Below are 12,640 nucleotides of genomic sequence, written 5' to 3' on the forward strand. Positions count from 1 at the left end.
CTATTACAAACCATAGCTCTTTTGAAAACAAAAGTTATTGTAAATAAATAGTTGTTTCTGAGTGTACATACTATCAATCTGTACAGTCTTAATCTATCTCAAAACATTTCATTTTTAAGTTCTTAGTTTTTAATTAGGCTGGAGGAATTTGCAAGGGTAGCAAATACAGTGGATCTGTGTGTGTTTGAAAGAGATCCATTTGTGATTTGAGAAGTAGCTATGATGATCCAAGAATGTAAACATCTTCGGAGTCCTAGAGCTAGCTCATTTTGCAGGCTTACTTCTCTTACTTTACTTCTCTCTCTTTCTCTTTCTCTCTCTCTCTCTCTTTTTTTTGTTATATTACCTGCACTGCATCAGATCATCAAATTTTAAGTGTGGCATCATTTCCTATCTCTTCCTGTTTCTGTAGCAGTATGGAAATTGTGCACCTCTGAAAGTTGGCCCTGCCGTGTTGGAATGCTGTTCCAAGACCTCTTGTGGTCTTTGCTCATATGAAGAATAGGTTTAAAAAGTCAACCAGTTCCTACAGATGCATGTCTGACTTACTGCCATGTGCTTTCAAAAATAAGGAAAAGAATGAGGAGACTGATTTTTGAGTCTGTGGACTGAATTTGGGGAAAATTTGACCTGAGCCCAATAATGTGAGCCTTAAGCTTGTAGCCAACACTTTCTTCCATCAGTTCAGCATAGGAAAATATATAACCATTACTCTACGTGCGGTCTGTGCAGTTCTGATACAGCTGTTTTACTGGAAAGTAAGTTGGTTTGCTTCACCCTTGCGTCCAGAAAGGGCTCTGTGTAACATTGAATTTGCCTGCACCTTCTGGCATATTTATTAGAGCATCTTCTGAAGTTAGCTGTTCTGCTTACTAGTTCAGTTGCTGACTGCTGTTCTGGTGTGTAAATGCAGTAAAGTAATGATGTGTGCCTATGTACCAGGGAACAGAATTGAGCTCAGATTTGTATCAAGCTCTGATTTTAGGCACTTCTACTTTTTGTTTGTTTGTTTGTCTTTTGTTGCTTTCTTGTTTTTGATGTTGTGTCATTCCTCCTACCTCCTCCCCCCATCTTCATTCTGTTTTCCAGGCACTTCATCCAGTGGTGCTTTTGGGTTTCCCTGTTCTGAGAATACTGGATCACCTGGTTTTGGTTGACTTTTATACATTTTTTTCCACGGTTCTGAGTAAACACTGGGACAATTTCTGCTCTAGCCTTTTGTTCCTGAGAGGTGTTTGGGTAGGATTGTAAAAAAGAAAAATGAATTGTTTTAATGATGTTCACTAGAACTCTTAATAATTTCTAGGCTTTAATTTGGATCCAAATGTGAGCACATCTTGTATTTATTTTTTGGCTAGCAGGGCAAAGTGTGTGTTTGGAAAAGGATTCAGATTACACAGAGGCTGCTTGGACCACTGGCTTCAGCAGATGGAACTGTTTAGCAGATACTCACCCCTGTTCTGTATTCCTCCTTAAAAGGTTTTTGCACCCTAATGGCCAGCATTTAGATAGCGGTATTTTAAATCTCTTGTGTGTAAAGTTGAGAAATAATACACCAAGTATCATAATCTGCGTAGTCTTCCTCCACCCTTCTGCAATAATGTTGATTATAAAACCAAAAAGCTATTCATTGATAAAATCTTTCCCGAGCAGGGGTCATTTGTCCATTTCCTGAGCCATGCATAACTCTGAGAATACTGTTTTTTCTCATGAACAATTCTTCCTTTTTGTAATCTCTGTTCTATTTTCCATATGCTGTCCCTGGATTATTTCCAGGAAAAAAAAAAAAAAAAAGAAAAAAAAACCACACACACACAAAACACAGATACTCCCCACCAAAGCTACCAGAACTCACCCACAATTTGGTACTTCATAGCCTCTGCTCTCAGACTTGCATGTAAGTACCTTTATATGGGATGACTGCCAAACACTTTTCAAACACTGACATGTCAAAGCTCCAGTTTCTTCATCATGTAAGCTGTTATAGACTTGTAGCAGCTTTAGAGTCCAATTTACTTGATTAAGAATAGTAGAATTTGGTCTTGACTTTTTCTTGTGCATCTATAATTTAACATGGAAACATATTTTTGTTACTTAATTAAGTTAGTTACATATTTTTGTTACTTAGGTGTTTTTTTTTTGTTGTTTGTTTGTTTGTTTTTTTTTTTATTTTACAAACAAATGCTTTTTTACTTCTATCACTTACAAGGTTTATTTGAACTAAATTATATTACAACAACTAAATAGAAACAGTATTTCTGCCTAATACTTCTGTCTTATGATAGCAACACACTCTACAAATCTCGGATTCTCCAGTTAGAATTTGTTAAAATTACTGTACTTGAAAGTGACTTGCTGGGAAATGGTGGAGCATGGTTGAAATCTTTATCTAATTATATGCAAAGCTGGCATTCATATTGCTCCACCATCAGCAGGATAGTCGGCCTAGAATCTGAGAAAGAGAAGTGCTAGAGAGATAAGTCATGTTTAGGGGAATGGGAGGATACTGAGAAACAGGGATATGACACAGAAGCCATGGGAAAAAGTAAAAACTCATTTGCCACAAACTCAGATGCTCATGCTGAAGCTCTCCTTTCAAAGCAGAGGTTGTAGGTCCTGGTGAGGGTGGAGGCTCTGCATAGGCACAGGGGAAGCTATGAAGAGCAGTTGCCATCTGGGGGCCCTGTACGGTGCACTCACATGTATGCTGCTGGTTTACGGTCTGCGTTTAGTATATGATGAATGGTACTAGAATACAAATAATTATTATTAACATTTGGCAAAAGCAGCAGCTTGTAGAAGCTGGGACAGTCACAAAAATGAGTAATTTTATGCTTAGAGAAGATTTGGGCCTGGAACAAAACACTAGGGATCTAAGGAGGAGCCCTTAGTGTTGCTAATAAATATCCACTTAGGCAGATTTGTCACTCATGTCTCTGAAAGTTTTGTGGCTTGACGAAAAGAACGTTCTTTTATTTCTTGAGCAGCTGTTCTTGTAAATGGGTGCAGCTGTACCAAGTGTCCATTGACACCAATTGCTTACTGATTTAGTGGATTGGTTGTGGGGGGTAAGTGTAGTCAATCAAATAGAGCATTTTTTTACTGGGAACTAAGGCAAATGTTGTGAAATTCAGAGCTGAGGTTTGCTGCACTGGAGCAAGCACAAATGTGACATATCTGTGACATTGCTGTGAAGCTTTTGTGGGATATGGATGTCGATTATACTTTGCTGTTAACTGAAACAGATTCACTGGAGATATCTCTGTTTATGTCAGCGAGGGCATGACCTACCACATGCAACGTGGAAGTAATTTGAAAGACTTCCTATGGCAAGAACAACACTTGATATGTAATAAAGTGGTTTTCTTGTTGTTTTGTTTTGTTTTGTTTTGCCGTTGTTGTTGTTAGAAGTTTGTGAAAATAGGAGTTACTAACTTTTGGGCAATTCAGAGATGATTTTTTTTTCCTTATTCTCATTCCAGAAGTTTTTTTTTTTTTGAAAGTTTATTGGAATGTTGTTTGTCATTTTCTGACAGGATTGAGTTTGCATGTCTGTTTTGAAGGATACTCCCCCCCCCCAACCATCCCATTCTAACAGTGAACTTCCTACATTTACACCATTAGAAGAAAGGTTTTGTTCTTGTCTCTGCTAATAATTTGTTGAATAGCCTTGAAAGAGACATTCTATCGTCCTGTTGTAGGGATAAATTATTTAATTGCCTACAAAATGTTTTATAAATTTACAGTAAGGTATTTCAACACAGTCTTTGGTAGGTAATACTGGAGCTTTGGATCCTTATCCTAAGGACTTTTTGTAATGGTGAAATTCAGGAAGACATTGCTTCTTCTCAAATTCTGTCAAAATTGAGCTGAAATATTGGAAGGTATACTTTTTGGAAGGAGTTTTTCCCTTTTATAAATGGCTACAATTTCTAGAAGATACGTAACTTTTCTAATTCTGCATGCCAGTTAAGTGGTATGCTATTTTAAAACATCTAGATTTATCAATAAATAATACAGGTAATCTCATCTTCAACTACTGTTGCACTGTTGTCCTTTGATGAAGATACCCAAACACTTTCCCTTTCCACATCTGAAAAGGAAACAAAAGTCTGTCTTTTAATCTGGTAGGAAGTTTAGTTGCTCTGGAGAAAATGGTATTTTAAGATCTTAAATTTCTCTCAGTTTCACAAGTGTGGTTGGCCATGTTGAGGAGGGAAATGCACATTATGTTTTCAGTTTGGAGACAGTGGAGAAGGAGGAGCATTGGGCACTCATTACTTACTAGACAGCACAGAATCCACAGGCAAGTGGTGTTTTAAGTGGCTCCATGCTTCAGACTTCTGGATTACCCTAAGCAGCAAATTCTTTGCCTCTTGTGAACCAAAATCAAGGGGAACCCATATTCCATGTGCTACGGAAACCTGCTAGATGTGACCTATTGGTGAATGCACTTGGCAATACATCAAGCTAGCTGCGTACTTCTAAATAATAATAATAATAATGCTTAACTTTGTAATTTTCTAACAGAAGCAACTTGATGCAATTCTTGGATGCTTTGAGATAGTTCTTTATTCATATAAGCTCAGGAAATGCTATAGCTGCTCGGTGGTTTTATGTCTTTTTAATTTTTATTATTATTATTATTTTTTATCACACGTGTATCCAATTACAGGTTAAGTTAGATTTAGATTTTGATGTTGAAGACTTGCATTAAATGAAATTATGAACCAAATACTAGACTTTTTACATTGTCCATTTTCAGAGCGATTTTGTTTGGCGGAGATTTTTTAAGGAGAAAATGTAACTACCCCTTAATTTGTTGTCTGTACTGTTATTTACATATGGGTGCTGAAACTGGCAATCCCTCTAGTTTGTTGTGGCCCTGAGAGAGGCTTTTGAGATCTCACCACATAGCAACTACTAGAGGCATAACCTTGCCAGTGCTTTCAGAAGGTGACAAATCATCTTCTGTCAGTTTTAGTGCTGAAAAAGCTGATCACATGCCCACTTCCCAATTGAGTGTTTTTGTTGTTGTTGTTGTTGTTGTTTTATTATTATTGTTGTTGTTGTTTATTTCACTTTAGTTTGTTTCTAATATTTTAAGTGTTTTTTGTTTGGCTGGTTGGTTGGTTTTAGCTCTCTCAAACCTCACTTTGAGAAAGTTATGCTGGTGGGTTTTTTGTTTGTTTTAATAGATGTGCCATTCACCTTTACATTTTCTCGCTTTATTTAATTCCCATTTGGAATAAAATGTATGAAATGTTTTTGTACTGTATCAGGACATGGCAAGAAGATTGATTAATATAAATTAAAAATTCAGTCCCAACGTAAACCACTGAAGTCAAGCAAAGTTTCTTTTACTTGTTACAAGACATTGTAAATGCCACTGCGGTTCAATGGGTAGAAGAAAGCTTCTCCAGACAAGTCTGTTTTCCTTTCTGTTGGTTAGTGCTGAACTTATCTAAAATTCCCAGAAATTACTTGTTGATTTAAATTCTCCTAAGGATTATAAAAAGCTGGGAATTTTGAAGTCTGCTTGCTTTTTGATGGCATTTATAATAAGGTGGAAACTTCCCTTTTTATTAAAAAACAAACAAACAAAAAAAAACTATTGCTGTTAACATTATTCAGTAAATGTAGATTTTTTTTGCAGTGTATTTTTTATGTTTCTGTTGTCATTGCAAGGCCAGCTACTAGTTTCCTTTCACTCACGTTCCTACAGTAGACACACATACACCTTCTCCCTTATGCTTGAAGAGACCCCACATCAAGGACAAAGGAATGTCTTTGCAAATTCAAAATGGCAACACTTCTTTGATAATTTCCAAAAATATTTAATGTTTTTGTGACCAACAGAATGTTCGTTTGCATGGCTTACAAGTGATACTGTTTTGTGGTGCCACATACTTTAAAGAGTAAGGTGAAACATCTGGAAGGCAGAGGCTTTAAATTAATTTGATATGCCTATCAAGAGAATGTACTCTTTTAACACTTGCAACCTGGTATTTCTTGGGTCATTGCTGTTTTCATTGGTTTCTTTTTTTTTCTGACATTATGTAAACTATGGCGATACTTTGAATAACATGTGGTGAGTGCATACTGAGAATGTAGACAATGCACAATGGCATTGGTAAATATGAGTGAGTACAATGTATACTTACATAAGCTACTGCAGTGTGTGGAGGTCCATTAGATAAATCTACAGACAGTGGGCACAGATATTCAGGATTATTGGAGGATTATTGTGGAAAACACAAAGCTGTACAATATCTATTATTTATGTTTTCTGTATTTTAGTTTTGTTTGGATGCTAGGACCCATTTAAAATCAGTATGTATCTAATATTTTGAGGCAGGGATGGAGTTTGATAGACCTGAAACTCTTCCATAAGTTTGTGGAGTGGCACATAAGATAATAAAAAATGTCCTTTAAAATGTCCTTTTTATAGGGTAATGCTTTGCTTTTGTCGTTGCAGTAGTAATATGATTAGACTTAACCAGGGATAATCTATGATTCTTATCAAGAATCTAGTTCACGGTCTCCTTGTCCTGGCCACGACTAACAGAGTTTTGGGTCTCACCATATGCAAGAGCTTTGGCTCCCAATCTACGTTTCAGATAATTTCTCCTTTTGTTTTCCTATGAAATGGTTGAAACAGATGTCCTCCTTCAGCTGCTTTCCCTATTCCCTTACTCCTTTTTTTTCCCTCGTCCTTATTACGAAGCAACTATGGTATTTACTACTTTTCTATTTAGTCCTGCGTTTGTTCTTCTGAATATTTATCCTTCTGCCACAATCACACCAAAAAGAGTGTATAATTGTTTCAAGTCCCAGTAGGTAGTCTTTATAGATAACTTTATTTAAAGCCCACAGGAACAATCAAGCATTTTTTGATAATGCCTTTTATTCCTGCTTTATGTTGAACAGCTGAGCCCTATACCTTGCCTATCAATATTTTGCCTACAATATTTTTTTTTAGATCCACTGACATCAATAGTGACAAGAGAGTTATATATTTGTGGATTTATAGTCTCCTTCATTTAGCTGGACAGTGATTCTTTTTTTACACAGTAACTGCATTTGTGTGTGTTAAACAGGTAAACCTATGTAAAAACAGAACAAGTTCAGTTTATTGTATTAATCCGTCTCTTTATGTATGCACAGCAGTGTCTGGCATTTAGATGTTGGATTAGTTTCTTCCTCTTGTTGTGGGGATGGTTGCTTCTGTTCTTGGCCCTGTTTCAATGCAGTCTGTTTTGGAGTGTATGGGAGGGCATGGATTTTGTAGTTGCACAAAGAAATAAGGAAGGTCCCAGGGTTTGGGGACAGGGTGACTTAAAATATGCTTGCTGTTGGGTCTGCAGCTGGGAGAGAGCAGTAAATGTCAAATATATTACATAGCCAAAAACTAAAATTGCTAAGAAAAGAAAATGACTTGTAATTGAATTCTGTAAACTAATAATAATTTCAAGCATCACAACTGTTTTAATTCACCACTCTTGACTAAAGTCATTTCAGCCATTGGTAAACTTGAAGTCTGTGGAAACTACCTGAATTGTGGGGTACGGAATATCAGTGATAGGGGGAGAAGCTTTTCACCCCATCTGTTTGGAATTTAGAGTATTCCCTAATTTTTAGTTGCTGGATCACCAAGCGGATGCGTATCGTAAAATGCATATGCTGCTATCATTTTAATGACATTGTAGGCAGAAAGATAAATTGAAAACTTTTTAAATGTAGTGGGGGAAAAGGAGTGGGAGCCTGGGGGCAGCACTGCTGTGCCAGTTATATGTGAGCTTAAAAAACAAACAAACAACAACAAAAAAAAAAAAACAGTACCAGCCCCAACCCAACCCCTTCAATAGCTTATATCGCCATGTATCTGTTTATTTCTAATGGCTCTTTTAAATGACAGATTCATAAACTGAAGTATCCAAAACAAAGGCCATGAAGTTTACTTTGGCCATCTCAAGTAAATTTTCCTAATCTAAACATCAGCAGTGCCTTTCATAAATCAGTCCAATGACGTCATCTTTTCAATTAGTGAGCTCGGTATTTGTGCTCTGGTTTAAAAAGCTATTTGACCAGTTAATGTTTTAGGGTTTTGTAGTAGTCCAGACTTCTCACCAGCCGCGGTTCCAAGTAATGTGCTTGAAGTGGGAACACATTTATCAATAATTGCCACTTTTTAAGTGCAGATAGCAGACAGTGATTAATTTCTTGGCCTCCTTTATTGCCTACTAGGAACAACAGGCATTGTCTGTAGACTTTGAAATTGTTCATAATATGTTTTTCACTTTTTGTTGTTTGGAGATACAGGCATCTACAATTGAATAAATATTAGCTGTGTTTCTGGGAGGACAAAAAGAAGAAAAAAATACTGGGGAGGCTGTATTTCCAGAAAAGGCAAAAATGAGACAGTGGTAGAGCTGGAAATGAATCACCTGCCAGCCTGTGTGATAGTGTGTTTTATTTCACACAACCTGCTTGAACTTCAGAAAAGGGCTATTTCAAAGAGACTCAAATTCTGTCTTCCTTTCCTGCGTGCAGGTTGCAGGGATCAAGCCCCTGCAGACAGGGAAGCTGCCTGTAGTGCTGGGCAGGGGAATGGTTCATTTACAGCCTATCCTTTTTTTTTGTAGATGAAAATACTTCCTCTGCATGCCACAGAAGCAAGAAATAGGTTTATTCTGATAAGGTTTTAGCAAAATCCACGAACTGCCAAGAAACAGTCAAGCTGAGAAACAGTATTCTTTCTCTTAATCGCACCTTCCTCTCCCTATGTGGAAATAACAATAAGGGCTGACATGAGCTGAAAAAAGCCAGGAAATTCAGAGCTGAAGCTTAATTCCTATCCTTAGCTCACCCTAGGAACACATCTAGGCATTGCAACACAGATGCTACATAAGGTCACCTACTAGCAGTCCTGAAGGGTCAACTGTGATTGAATTCCTTTAAAGAGAAACCAAAAATTATCTTAAACACACAAACTATTCCATATGCGCATGTATTATGTATGGTTTTGCTTATGCTAATTAAGAGAATTGCACCAGTAAGTGGTTACACGCTTGGCTTGAAACGTGCAAATGCTTGAAACCTAGCTCTGTGAATCACTTTCTTTCACTGTCCTTTGAAGCAACCTGGGATTGGGTTCCCATGAAACTATTTCTGTTCTTCAGCTTTCTACACACAGTGGTCTTTCACCAGACCTCTTGCTACTTATCATTGGTATGTTTCAGCTTGTGGATAGCAGGAATGTTGAGCTAGATAGTCCTTTTTACCATTATTTTTTTTCTAACTTATTTCTGAGACAAGTTAGAAGCCATAACGATAGTGCCATTGGCACTTGATGTAGCTTGATATTAATTCAGTGAAGACAATTTCTATCATAGGAATATGCCACATGTCTCTCTTGTGAGTCGTGTTTTTATTAGATATTGCACGGGACAATTTCCAGTTTGGTACAATAAAAGATTATGTTGCGTATTGGTGGTTCACTTCAGGGAGATTTTCTTTACGCTGAATTGTATGATGGTCTTAACCTAGGGATACTATTGTGAAAATACTAGTTTGGTGATTTTGGTCCTTAAAGAGAATCTCCATTGCTTGGCCAACATTACCGGACTGCAGAGATGTTTCAGCCTTCCTGGGAGAAGGTCAGTCTTGGAGCACTTTCTGATAACCCAGTGGCCACAGAGCATTGTCCAAATCTTGCTGAGTATTTGACCGTTTTTTAAAGAAATGGAAGACTGAGTGATTTCTGGATAGTGTTAAATCAAAAAAGCAGAGCCAGCATGTTTTTCTGAGTGGCTGAAATACTGGATTCATGCACTATCTAATAACTATAGTAGATAGCTGGTTTATCAATTGCACTGCTGTGGCTTCTGTCTGACCATGCCTTATCTCCCTAGTACTACCGGTTGCAGGGCAAGTACCTTTTTTCATCCTTTATGCAGCGGCTTCTCACATGTCTGATGCAGAGGCCTTTTCTTTTCACTTGGGTCACTTGAACATGCCAAGGTCAGCCCGTGTGGGGAGCAGAGTTTGAGTGTTAAGGTTTGCTCCATGCAAATAGAAAGAGGTAGCAAAGGGGAAGCTGTATCTCTAGAGACCAATATTAAATACATTCCAAGGGGTATTTTTACAAGTTAAATCAAATACTTTAAAAGAACACAAAAAGTAACTTGAGCCTGGAAAGCTGATAAGATAGAATTTGTGTGGAGTCTGATACCTGAGTCTAGGGTGAAAGCGGATAAATTGGCCTGCGTACAGGTGAGACAAGGTAGCCTGGAATAATTGCATTCCAGCAAAATGGGACAAAGATGGCTTTTCAGCACAGGAAAGCAAAGCTAGTGACAAATTCAAAAGGTGTAAAATTTTTCATTGCTTCTTTTGCTGAGAGAGTGTTACTGACATGGCAAGTGCTGATTTCCCAAACCTACTAAGAATGCTGAACCAGAACAGACATGACAACTGTGCAGAAAGATGCTCTGATGTCTAAATAGTAAAAGTTTACGCACTCATTTTTTTGTTTGTTTGTTTTTAATGTATATAGGAATCTGCATCTGCACATGTCCTGGAAGGAGCAAAGGAGTTGACATATAAAGATAGAAAGTTGTGATTAGTGGCGTGTCACATATTTTGATAGTTCGGCAACAACCACAGAGAGGTAAAGATAAATGAAGTGGAATGAAATAATATATGGCTAACTCCTGATCAAAAGTTGATAGCGGCAGGCTGTATGTTCAGGGAACAAATTTTCTTTGTCACCAGTCTGACTTACATAATAAATTAAATACAGATTTTTATTTATTTATTTATTTAAGAAAGTAATCCAAGCCAATCTAATCATACAGTTTCTGATAAAACTATAATTTCTGAATTGTGCCCTTGGAGAACTTTTTGTAAATTCATATTAAAACGAGTAAAAAAAAAAAAAAAAAAAAGGAAGCTGAAGGTCACCTAAATCTTATTGTCAATTGTATGTATAGTAAACTGCCTTGAGCTACATTTAATGGGTTGAACAATTTCTAGGGACTTCAATTCTAATGAATGAGAATAATTGCATATACCTGGTTTCAAGAATACAGATGTTCAAGTTACAAAATAAACTGCATTTCTGAGACTTCTGTGGAGTCATGAGCATACATGTTGTATGTCAGGTGCTGCATTCTTCCTTCTCTGCAACATTACCAGGAGAACTACATGTAAGAATACAGAGTTTAGTATTCAGAGTTTAGCTTTCTGAGGAGCCTGTGATGAATGATAAATGTGGCAACCAGATTTTCTTCTTACAGTAAAGTTTTCTTGTTTAAGCTTAACATCTCGGAAAAAAGGTCTGAAAGCAGAACATTTTATCTAGGCATATATCTTATTTGAAGCTCATTCTCCTTATGTAAGCTTATGTAAGAACTTTCCCCAGCAGAATGGAAAGTTCATGTGTGCAAGGGGATAAAAAGCATCTTATCAGCAACAATTTCCTTTCTCTCCTAGATTTTTTTAGGTTTGTACTCGGTGAGGCATCCTTTTCAGTTGCTCTTTCCTTCACTTGTGCTGTCCAAAGACATTTTGACCATACCTGGAGATTTCAGGTACCTCCTGGGAGTACACTGCTGCATCAATGCTTTGCGATAGCCCCTAGTGACAAGGCAGGAGAGAAGAGGGATGCCTTATCTAGAGCCTTTTTTTCCATCTCCTTTGTATTTTATTTTTATTTCTATTTCAATTGCCTGTTGCAAACCTTGCAGTAAACACCCCAGTACCCAATACTGGTTGAACAAGATGGCCAGTTCTATGTCACTTCGTGTCATGAGGGGATTCTGTAGCCTGAAGAATGTGAGTCTGGGGAAATGGTGCTCGTAGCAAGGTCCTGACTTGGACCTGTCTGTTGGTCTTCCCAGGGAGACACTGAGAGACAGAAGGACATATCTCTGCCCAGTTGACACAGAGCAGGCAAAGCCAGGAGCAGTGATGCCTGCAGCATGCTCCTGTGCACATTCCAGCTGGGCTCCCACACCTCAGCAGTTCTGAAGGTGCCGGTGCCCCATGCTGGGAGCAGGAGCAGCTCCAGGTGGATGCATCTCAGATCTATTGTATTTCACCTTTTGGAGGGACTGTGCTCCTTGTTGAACAAATGGGGGGCCAGAAGAGTGGCTGTGGGTCTGGCTGGCAAATGATTCTGCTGGATTATTCAGAAGTCAGCTTTGTGAAGAGGGAGAAGTTTTGTTTTGAAGGGGAAGTATTCAGTGTGCAAATAGCTAATACTGTCAAATCGCAATTTAATTATATAAAATGTTTAGAGTCTTATTTATTAATAAAGTTGCCATGTCAGTGGCCTTTGTAATACCTAACTTATTTTACTGTGCTGTTAATTTTTCTGTTCTTGGATTAAATTGTTTAACCTTATTAAATTGTCTTTTACTGACAACTGGGGAATCCTGTTTTTCCACTGGTGTGGGAAATTATCAGTACAGCAGTGTGAATAGCTGGGGAGCCTGTGAAGTTCAGAGAACAGTGATGCTCAGCTCTTTAAATGAATGGCTTGTAGTATTGAGCTTTTGGACCCAAGAGTTCTCAAATGTGTTCCACATGGCATGCACAATAGTTTTTCACATATTGCAGAAGAAGAAAGTGGGTC

General features: G+C 37.7%; 1 protein-coding gene across 2 annotated transcripts in view; it reads left to right on the forward strand.

Moving 5' to 3' along the window:
* The window catches only part of PDE3A (phosphodiesterase 3A), a 220,936-nt gene that overhangs the window by 64,497 nt on the left and 143,799 nt on the right, over window positions 1-12,640 (forward strand). Inside the window, exon 1 of one of the 2 annotated variants that reach the window (XM_032193286.1) lies at window positions 1,869-1,897. The exons of the other annotated variant lie outside the window; for it this stretch is intronic. The gene's annotated coding sequence lies outside the window, so the exon portion shown is untranslated. Of the gene's footprint in view, window positions 1-1,868; window positions 1,898-12,640 lie in introns of those variants that run through there. 2 annotated transcript variants of the gene reach the window in all.

This window comes from Aythya fuligula, chromosome 1 (assembly GCF_009819795.1).
Source record: "Aythya fuligula isolate bAytFul2 chromosome 1, bAytFul2.pri, whole genome shotgun sequence".
NCBI classification, from domain to species: domain Eukaryota; kingdom Metazoa; phylum Chordata; class Aves; order Anseriformes; family Anatidae; genus Aythya; species Aythya fuligula.